General features: G+C 48.5%; 2 pseudogenes; both read left to right on the top strand.

Annotated features, from left to right (window-relative positions):
* The first annotated feature begins 479 nt into the window (after positions 1-479).
* Positions 480-1,235, top strand: LOC110551300 (proteasome activator complex subunit 2-like; annotated as a pseudogene).
* A 1,434-nt stretch (positions 1,236-2,669) lies between these two features.
* Positions 2,670-10,134, top strand: LOC110551278 (amiloride-sensitive amine oxidase [copper-containing]-like; annotated as a pseudogene).
* Positions 10,135-10,518: the final 384 nt, after the last annotated feature.

Genomic DNA, 10,518 nt, shown 5'->3' with positions numbered 1-10,518 from the left:
AATGCCTCCACATCCACTCTTGACTGTGCTCACCAGGGCCAGAAGATATTCAAGAAGATGAGCTGAGGCCCCAGGAGCCCACCAGCTCACCAGGTGATGGGCAGGCCTAACACACACCTTCACCACAGTCAAGTGATGATCATTCCACTACAGACTCAATAACAAAGTGCTGGGGCAGTGAGTAGAGTTAGGTTCAGGTCCAAGCCAGAAAGACTCTTGCATCTGTATCACACCCCTCCCCTCAGGGCTCCAGACTCATTATGGAGAAGAGGACAGAAAAAGTATAAGAGCCAAGGACAGTGAACAAATACAAAGAACAGTGACTCTGGATGCAGCAGGGCAGTTGCACATATGAACCCACAGTGGTTGTGATAGTGTGCACAAGCCTGTGCAAGTTCAAGGCCGACCAAACTCCAGCATGGAGAGCAGAGGTGTTTCTTGGGGTTTCTATTGCTGCAGCAAAACACCATGGAGACTCAGGAGACTGGCGAAGCATGGCCAAGCCTTGCGGGGTTCGCCAGAGTGGAGAAGCCCATAAACAGGTGGATGTCTTCAGACAAAATCTTTTCCAGGAGACTGATGACTTCCTCTGCACATTCTTGCCATGGAAGATCCTGTCCCTGAGTCAGCTCCTGCAGGAGGACTTCCTGAATGTGGCTGACTTCTCCTCCCTCCGGGCTCCTCTGGACATCCCCATCCCAGATCCCCACCCAAGGACGATGAGATGGAAACAGACAAGCAGGAGGAGAAAGAAGTCCCTAAATGTGGCTTTCTCCCTGGGAATGAGAAGCTGCTGGCTCTGCTTGCTGTGGTTAAGCCAGAAGTCTGGACTCTCAAAGAGAAGTGCATTCTGGTAATCACATGGAGCCAGCACCTCATCCCCAAGATTGAGGATGGAAATGATTTTGGGGTGGCAATTCAGGAGAAGGTGCTGGAGAGAGTGAATGCTGTCAAGACCAAAGTAAAAGCTTTCCAGACAATGATTTCCAAGTACTTCTCAGAACGTGGGGATGCTGTGGCCAAGGCCTCCAAGGAAACCCATGTAATGAATTACCGGGCCTTAGTACATGAGCAAGACGAAGCAGCCTACAGGGAGCTCAGGGCCATCGTGCTGGACCTGAGGGCCTTCTATGCTGAGCTTTATCATATCAGCAGCAGCAACCTAGAGAAAATTGTCAACCCAAAGGGTGAAGAAAAGCCATCTATGTACTGAGCTAAGGATTAGAAGGAAAATAAATGACTTATACTTAAAAAAAAAAAAAAAAAAAACACCATGACCAAAAAGCAAATTGGGGAGGAAAGGGTTTATGTGGCTTACACTTCCGCAACACTATGCATCACCAAAGGAAGTCAGGACAGGAAATCAAGCAGGGCAGAAACCTGGAAGCAGTGGTGGATGCCATGAAGGGTGCTGCTTACTGGCTTGCTCCTCACGGCTAGCTTGGCCTACCTTCTTACATCAGCCCAGAGATGACACCACCCACGATAGGCTGGGCCCTCCTCTATTGATCACTAATTGAGAAAAAGCCTTTCAACTGCATCTATGGAGGCATCTCTTCGGCTAAGACTTCTTCCTCTGACGACTCTAGCTTGTGCCAAGTTGACACAAAACCAGAGAGTACAGGAGGTAAACCTGAAATTCCACTCCTAGCTGAGGAACTACTGGCAACCGATAGCCTCTGGGAGGAGGGTTTTTCTCTTTTTGATACTACTGCTGCCACTCACTCACATGGCAGTGGCAACCCCTCATCAAGGAAGCCTCTTCTTACAGCAAATGGAGAGCATCATGGAAAACCACAACCGACACAAAGCGGAGATCAATGGATCCTGGGGATCCCAACTCCAGTACATACAGCCACGTCACAGTTCCTGCACCTACAGCTCAGAGAACATTACAAAAGAGGGAGAAGAAAGGTTTAAAGACCAGATACCAGGGGGCCTGCTGCAAAATAGTCCCTCCTAGAAATGGGTGCATAAACAAGACCAGAGCAATAGCAGCAGCAACAGCTGTGTTAACTTGGAAGTCAGAAATTTTCTTGGGGTCCCACCCTAAGATGAAGAGCTACAGGCAATTAATGACTTCTGGGAAAAGGAGGATTAGCCTCTCCCAGGGATGAGCCCCTTTATTAGTTGCCCAGTGCAGAGTGGTCAGCCTTGAGAACATATACATATGTGTGTGTTATGAACATATATGCATATATGTAAGAAAATATGTGTGTCCCATATATGTATGCAGAAATATATATAACTATAACCTGATAAGCCCATATATAATATATATGAATGTATATTTCTGTCCAAGACAAAAAGGCTCTTGCCTCTATATCATGCTCCTCCCCTCAAGGCTCAGGACTCAGAATGAAAGAGAGGGCAGAAAAAAGTGTAAGAACCAGGGCAGTGAATGAATGCAAAGAAACAGTGTCTTCTGGACACGGCAGGGCAGTTACACATATAAATTCACAGTGGTTGTGATAGTGTGCAAAAGCCCTGCGCAGGTTCCAGGCAGACCAAATTCCAGCATGGAGAGCAGAGGTATCTCAGTCTGGCTTCAGCTGGGTAGGGAGGGAGCACAGTCAGGGGGAAAGATGGGACTTAGAGACAGGGTGATCTGGGGTATTGGTTTGGAGAGGGAAACACCTAAGTCCTCTCCTCTGCTGAGTTCCAGAGCCATGGGGCTGGCACAAAGGAGCTTGGCTCTGAGCTGCGTGGCCAACGGCCAACATCTTGATTCTACGGATGGCCATGGCAGAGTACCCCAACTGGATGTTGAGTGGCAAGGCCCGGGTGTTCGCAGACCTGAGCACCCAGGAAAGAGAGGCTGTGCACAGCTTCCTGTGAGCAGGATGGAGCTGGAGCTGCAGCCATCTGGCCCACAGGCTTTAGACAAGAACTCTGTGTTCATTGAGGTGCTGCTGCCCAAGAAGAAGGATGTGGTAGAATTTCTGAATAAAGGAACAATTGTTCCTTTATGAATTCATCCAGTGTGGGACGCTCATGTTGTTGAAGAATGCTTTGGTTTCCAGTAGCACCCCAATTTCACAGTTTGCTGTAGTGCCCTTGTCACAGCCCATCTACATGAGAGAACAGCTTTCCAGGCCAAAGAACTAGCAGTCTTGGGCACCCATATCCAAAGGAGAGTTCTCTCTCCTCTACCACTGTGATGGCTGGTGTCTGGCCTTCATGGATGTGGTACCCCAAGGAGTGAACTCCAGACATTGTCTTACCTGCTCTGTGCTGTAGCGCATTGTGGAAGGCCACACTTTGTACCCTACTGGGCTGAAGCTCCTCATACGTAATGGGAGCACAGATACCTGACTCTGGAAAGTGGAGCATATCTGGTGTCACGTTCTATAAGAACCCAGGAGAACCAGCCAGAAAAATGAGGATGAACACATGAATGTGGTGAGCCTAGAGAACCCACTGCCCATAAGAGCAGCCATCACTCATCTACAAGTGCCCTGTGCCCTCCAGGGAGGTTGGCCCCACAGTGGCCCAGCTCAACGATACTCCGTATACTCCATAAGGCAACACTGTGCCCTATGAAGGCTGGAGCATCTTGTTCCAGCTGTGACCCTCTTCTGGACCGCAGATTTTTAATATGTATTTTGAGGATGAGTGTATCGCCTATGAAGTCAGCAGGCAAACAATCCTTGTACTGTATAGAAAACTATACATACAGGCATAGAGACAAAATGCTCAAAGGTAAGCTGGGGAATGGGCCATGTCATTCACGAGTTAGCTCCTACCATTGACTCTGCCAACTCAGCCACCTTCCTGGATATCATTCAAGACTACAAAAGGACAGACCTGTCTATTTCCCAAGAGCCCTCTGCCTCTTTGAGATTCCCACAGCGATCCCTGTTAGGCCCAAGTTTAACATCACTTTACAGGCAGCTTCAACATCTCTGCAGAGCTAAATGGACACAAGCTGGTGCTAAAAACAAGCTCAACAATCTGGGGTTTTTATCTTCTATCCTAACAGCATGATGGAGACCAAGATACATTCCAGTGGCTGCTTCCACACCACGTCATAGCAGTCACCTGCTCACCTACATGGAAACACCCACCTGTGACATTACCATATTGACCTGGATTGGCAGGCTTGAGACTACCCTCACAGTCACTCAACTACTTCCCACAAAAATATATTCATTCCACAGGAAGTAGGGCTGGAATAAAATCAAAAATATCTGTCCAGCCTTTTTTTCCCACCAAAACAACACTATGCTCATCTGAAAAATGACATCAGCGAATTGTATCCTAGGGTCATCCAGATTGTGGGATGTGCACCTGCGGTTGTTGGGGTTGGGTAGAATGATGCATTGGGGAGGGGTGGGGAAGTGCCATGGAAGGTACAAAATACCATTTCTAGCACTTTGAGATGGACTGTAGTGCCATCTTGGGAGGTTCTGAGCTTCTTAGACAAGTGATGTCACCACAGAGGAAGGGCAGGGCTGCGGTGCTTGACAATAAATCCAGCAGCAGAACAAGGCCACCAGGAACAGAAGAGTGGCTTCTGCTGGCTCAGTACCACTGTCATCCTGGCCCAGAGTATAATGACAGGCCTCAGGCTCACAGAAACACAGTTAAAGACACAGAAAGCTGGCTGTTTCAAAGTGCTACAGAAAACAGTATGCGGGAAACTACCACTGTTACTGTGACTGACCCTTGAGCTGTCCTCTAGACTCTGTGGTACCAGCTGGTACCCAGAGCCTTCTCCCAGCACATCTCCTTCCCAGCAGCTAACTGTTGATTTGGTCAGTGTTGAGGCCCCTGAGTGGAGCAAGAAAGTTCTGTTCCAAAGATAGATTAATAGATTAGTCCTTCTTTTCCCCTCATGCTTCCAGGCACCAAGAACAGCTTACATGCACTTCAGACCAGACAGGAAAACATCAGTAACCCTGGGAACACCATCAAGTCTAAGCCACTGAGCAGATAACGGTACTCCCAAGGGTGTAAGGCCACCTTCCGATTTGGACAGACTCTGCCTCAGTATCTGTTCTCAGTATCAGACCCAAGAAGGACCTAGAGGGTCACAGGCATCTACAGATCAGCCTCAGGGCTCAAAAGGTGTTACCAGCAGAGTAGGATAAGTGGACTGTCACCTGGACGGAGTAAGGAGTCCCAGGGAATCTAAGGAGAAAGATCTAGGTGATGCCCTCAGTGATTGGCTGTGTATGTTCACGTTTCACCCTGGGGTTCTGGGTGCATCTCAGGAGGGAGTGGAGGGACTCACAGGCCGCTGAACCTTGGGTGGTGACGGACATCCTTACAGACTTAAGGAATAACTTTCTTTCTGAGGAAGCAACATCTTCCTGGTTTCTTCTCTGCCTGCAGGTTCTGTCCAGCAGTGACCAAGTATCAGGACCCTGAGCAGGCCAGCACCACTGTATACAATCAGAGCCACCCAGGGACCCCTGTGGTTTCTGAGAACTTCCTCGAGAACAATAACAACATTGAAGATGAAGTACTGACCCAGTCTCCCTTGCCCACCTCAGGCCTTGTCACTAGCCTCTTCCTGGACCTGGGCCTGGTCCTTGGAGTGTGGTTTGGGTTTGCAGGATGGAGGGCAAGTTCAGAGGTCATGAAATATGGGCCTACCTCTTTTAAACTGTGCAGAGGATAACTCCGGAAGTTTATGGACACTTCTAAAAATTCCCCAGCAGGAGTCCCCTCAGGGTCAGTCCATCACAGCTCTGCCCTGTAAAGCCTATGTCTCTCTCATGAGATCTGGTGACCTGGGTCACAGCAGCCTTTCTTCACAGCCCTGATTATGAAGAAGTACATAATATGGCCACACCTGGAAACTCCATAAGCTTCTTACTCCAGCCCTTTCAGGTTGGCATCCACAGAAAAACTATAGCATCCAGAGAAACCCACGAACAATGGCCACAACTCAGTCAGACAATGGACACCCAAAAGCAGGACCTTCCTGATGCTGCCTCCTTTTGGCTACGATGGAACCTACAATCCTTTGTGTGAAACCCAACCTCAGATCCTGGTTAATATCCCCAGAGCCCCACAGAGACAAACAAAAAGCCCTTCCACTTTCCACCCTAGTACACTGCCTCTTAGAAGCAGGAAATGGACATGAGCCACACACACAGATGGGTAGCCTCAGGCTTCACCCTTGTTTGTGTTCAGAAATCCCCTGAAGGACCACAATGATCAAGGCAAAGGAAGGCCACTGATATAGTAGATTTCTGTATCCATTGGGTTTTCAGGCTTTTGGCTCCCTCTTATGGACACTGCAGAGGAGCTGTCTGTCGTGAGTGATGCACATGCTGAAGAAAGCTGCTTTGGGGAAATTAACAAAATACCAAGACCTCTATGCTTTGGCTAATAATCCAGCAGATAGCCTCAAGCTCTAAAAGATACATAAAGGATGTATGTGTAGTGATTCGTTGTGCTATTGTCTTTAACCGACTTTCCTTCTGTGGGGATAAGCATTCAATGAGCTGGTATATGTTTGCTCTTGGTGCTAGGTGATGAGGACAAGTTGTGAGCTGGGAAAGTCTGTGGACAGTGAGGAAAACCCAGAGGTGTATGTTAAATGAGTAACAGTAGTGATTGTATGTTTACATAAATAGTAAGCTGACTTTATGTAACCATGAGGAATGAGTAAAGAGCTTTTTTTGGTTTTTTCATGAAGTGGAAGTAGAAGGGCATTTTAGGTACCTTGGAAAAGCTGAGGGAGAAGAAACTAGACTATTCCATCATGGCTCCACCTGAAACACAGACATGAAGAACCCTAGAGCTGGAGCTGGGACCATGGCTCAGTCAGTATTATGCTTGCCACACCCTGAAGACCTGAGTTCAGATCCCAAACATACTCATAACATTTGGCACAGTGCTTGTCTGTAGCCCCCCTCACTGGGGTGGGTTAGAGAAGAGGGGTACACCCCTTGGCCTCGCTGTGTGGCCAGTCTAGAAGAGGGAGTGAGCTACAGGTACCCATTCGTGTATGTGTGCACACATACACAAGAACACATGCCCACACATTTACCACAGATACAAAACAGAGAGAGAGATCCCAAGTGAGAGAGATGTCACCCACGGCACGTGGGGCAGAGAACTAAAAGGGTGAAAAGGAAACAGATAAGGAAACACTGCACTTCCCCCAACATACAGAGCTCTGACCCGTGACAGCTCTCAGATCCAGCACTAAAGAAGTTCTCGGGCCGTGGTTTCCCAGCCCGTACGCCAGGCACCTCCATCCGGGAGGATGACTCGGAAAGTCTACACTGAATTTCAAGGCATATCCTCCTCCAAAAAATAAATGGGAATTTGTTGCATCAAACAGTAGTTCTGAGGACTCTACAGGGTTGTTTTTGCACATTGTTCAGCTGTGGTCTCTGTATTAATCACCGTCTACTACAAGGAGAAGCTTCTCTGGTGAGAAATGGGACACATTCTGATCTAAGGGTATAACAGCAAGTCGTGAGGAGTCTAGCTGAGTGTGAGTATGCAGTAGGTCCTCCAGGGCCTATGGCCGTTTTAGCCACATATTCTTGGCCACTCTAATGGCGGCAGATCTGCTTTCCATCTCACTGCAGCAGGCCTTCGATCCCATTGGGAAAAGCTCGCTTATTTCCACAATATTTGTGTCACTACAAGGGGTGAATATGCTCAAAATACACTGCATGAAATTCTCAAAGAACTAAGTTTTAACATTTAAAGGTAGTTCAGCTGCCAGCATTGCCCTCTGCCCCACTCGGACAAGAGCACATCTTAGAACTGGAGGACCAAGCCTTGGGCCTCTGGTGACTCAGGGTACACCCAGGGGTGAAGAATGTTCCCCGACATAGATAACACCCAAAATAGAGGAGAATGTATATGTTTATCTGAATAGGAAAGACTCCAAGATAGTTTTAAGGAAAAAGGAAATGACACACACAGGGAGCCAGACAGTTCTGGGAATCTTGAGTAAGGACCCAGAGGCTACCGCTCTGGCTTCAGCTGGGACAAGAAACCTTGGGTGATGGGAAAAGATGAGACATTGGGACAAGGAAGTCTGAGATGCAAGCCCAGGAAGGAAGACCCCTGCTCTCTCCTGCTGCATTCCAGAGCTCTGGGGATGCTGAGGAGCTGCCTGGCCCTGAGATGGGTGACTGACTGCCACCTCGGTGTTACAGAGGAGCCATTGTGGACCTTGAATGGCAGGCAGAGGTACTCTAGGCTTGTTGTGGGTTAGGATCTGTGAACACCTTCCAGATAAACAGAGAGGGCCTGGAGCTGAATCACCCAAGACGGTTTATTTGGGTAAGAATCCTATTGCCTTGAGAGACACTGCTGCTCAGTAAAGATATGCTGAATTTTTTAGATAAAGGAAAAACACATCCTATGCAGAAACACCAGCCTCTTCAGTGGCCAGAGCTTAAGCAATGTGACAAAGGTCACTCAGGTAGACTTCAGTGTTGTGACATCCTAGGACATGAACCCAGGCAGCTTGACTCAGGGGTCAGCACTTGAATGACTAAATTGAATTTCAAAATGCACTTCTCAGAAAGCTTACCTGGTACATCAAAGGGTGATTTTGCTGTTAGTGCAGAAACTTCTGTCCCACCAGGACATACGTATTATCATCTATGGGTCTTCACTGGGGATATTTTCTCTGTCAATTAAAGAATTAAAAGTAGGGCAAATCCCAGACACTACAGGCAGCTACAGGTACAAACTGTCAAAAGTGAAGAGACACATACAGAAAGAAAGAGAGGACAGAGAAAGAAAGAGACAAAAATATAGAGGCAGAGAGATCGCGAGACACAGAAAGAGACAGAGAGAGAGAGACAGAGACAGAGACAGAGACAGAGACAGAGAGATAGACAGAGGCAGGGAGACCAAAAAAGACAGAGGCAGAGAGAGGAGCAGGGAAACAGAGGGAGGGCCTGAAAAGATTAGTGGGAACTATAATCTGTTTTTTTTTCCCCTGAAGGATGAGGATTTTAAGATGTTTTGGTGGCTAGGAAAGGGTCCCCTTCCACTAATTCTGGGTTTGCCAGTTTAAACAAAGAAAGGGGAGCTAACAGACTTGTTGTGTTCAGGACCAGTGTTGGACATAGCCAGCCAGCCTGGGCAGGTCAGGAACTGGGGACCTGCTGGAGGGCGGAAAGCCTACAAGCCTGTGTCTGGGGTCAGAAGGTGAGACAGGAGCTGGACACTTGCCTTCCTCATTACCTATTTATGGCCCCTGTCTGTCTGTCTCTCTCCAGGGGTCCGTCTAGCTCCTGGTGTCTCACAGCCACGTTGCTGCCCTTGAGAATACAATCTCAGGCTTCTGTGACTGACAGTGCGGCTGCCTAGGAAATGGCCCCCTGCCGAGATACTCTGAAGTTTTTCTAGATAAGAAATAGCATAAGAGATTAGCGGACAAAACAGGAAATAAGCAAATTCTCACTGGACCTGGATGACTGAGAAGGATGAAGCAACAGACTTCAGCTCCAGCTTCAGCTGCAGTATCAGGGAGAAGCTCACTGGGTAGGAACAGGACAAGGCTTAGGGACTCTAGGGGAAATAGAATAAGAAGAGCCTTCTCTTCTTCCAGGCCATGGAAGCAGCCAAACAAGCTCGGTCCTGTGGTGGATTACCACCATCTTGGTGCCACCATTACAGGTGGGCCTCAGATGGCAAGGAACGGGTGTTCTTTGAACTCAGTACCCATGAGCTAAACATCCTTCACACCTTCTTGATGAGCAACATGGAGATAGATCTGCAGCTATCCAGCGCACTGACTTTGGCCAGGAACTCCGCGTTCCTCAATGAGATGCTGCCAAACAAGAAGACTGGCATCATGGATTTTCTGGATAAAGAAACAAGACATCCTGTGTGGGAGCCCATGTCCTCACCTTTCTTTGGAACCCAAGAACACGCCCCATCTCTGAGATTACTATGCGACTCTTACCACCGCTCTTCTACATGCAAAACTTATCACCTAGGCCAGAGTACCATCCATCCCGGGTACCCAAACTCATCTCCAGAGCAGATTGTTCTTCTCTGCAACGTGCTGAAGGAGGCCCCCACGCCCCCATATCAGTTTTCTCTTGACAAACCACTGGCTTCTCCCTCCAGGTCTGTAACAAGTGCCTGGTATTCGCCAATACGGTCCAGTGTGGCATCGAGTCCGGTCAATGCTGAGGTAGTTTATCATGCCGCGGAAGTTTCTGAACCGGCTCAGAATTATGAAGGTAGAGAAGTGGACAGAGTGGCCCTTGTGGAGCCACTGTCCCAGAGCACAGAGCAGCCCCACTCTTCCCTTACCACAAGCTCCGGGGGGAGTTTGTCTATATGGCAGACCCCTCGTGGACCACTCCCACAGTCTACACTAGGACCTAGAAGACAGCAGTGTGTTCTGTGGGAAATGAGGCTTCCCCTTCGAGTTGTGTTCTCACTCTGTGTATCATCAGGGTGCACTCTGTAGGCACTCACATAGCTGTGGCATCATCTGGAGGACATGTCTGGAGACATTTGGGAAAGCTAGGTGGGTATGAGCTTGGGCCTGGGCAGTGTCACTCATGAGTT

This window comes from Meriones unguiculatus, chromosome 3 (assembly GCF_030254825.1).
Source record: "Meriones unguiculatus strain TT.TT164.6M chromosome 3, Bangor_MerUng_6.1, whole genome shotgun sequence".
NCBI classification, from domain to species: Eukaryota; Metazoa; Chordata; class Mammalia; order Rodentia; family Muridae; genus Meriones; species Meriones unguiculatus.
Note: the sequence above shows the minus strand (reverse complement) of the source record. Positions and strands in the feature narration are given on the sequence as shown.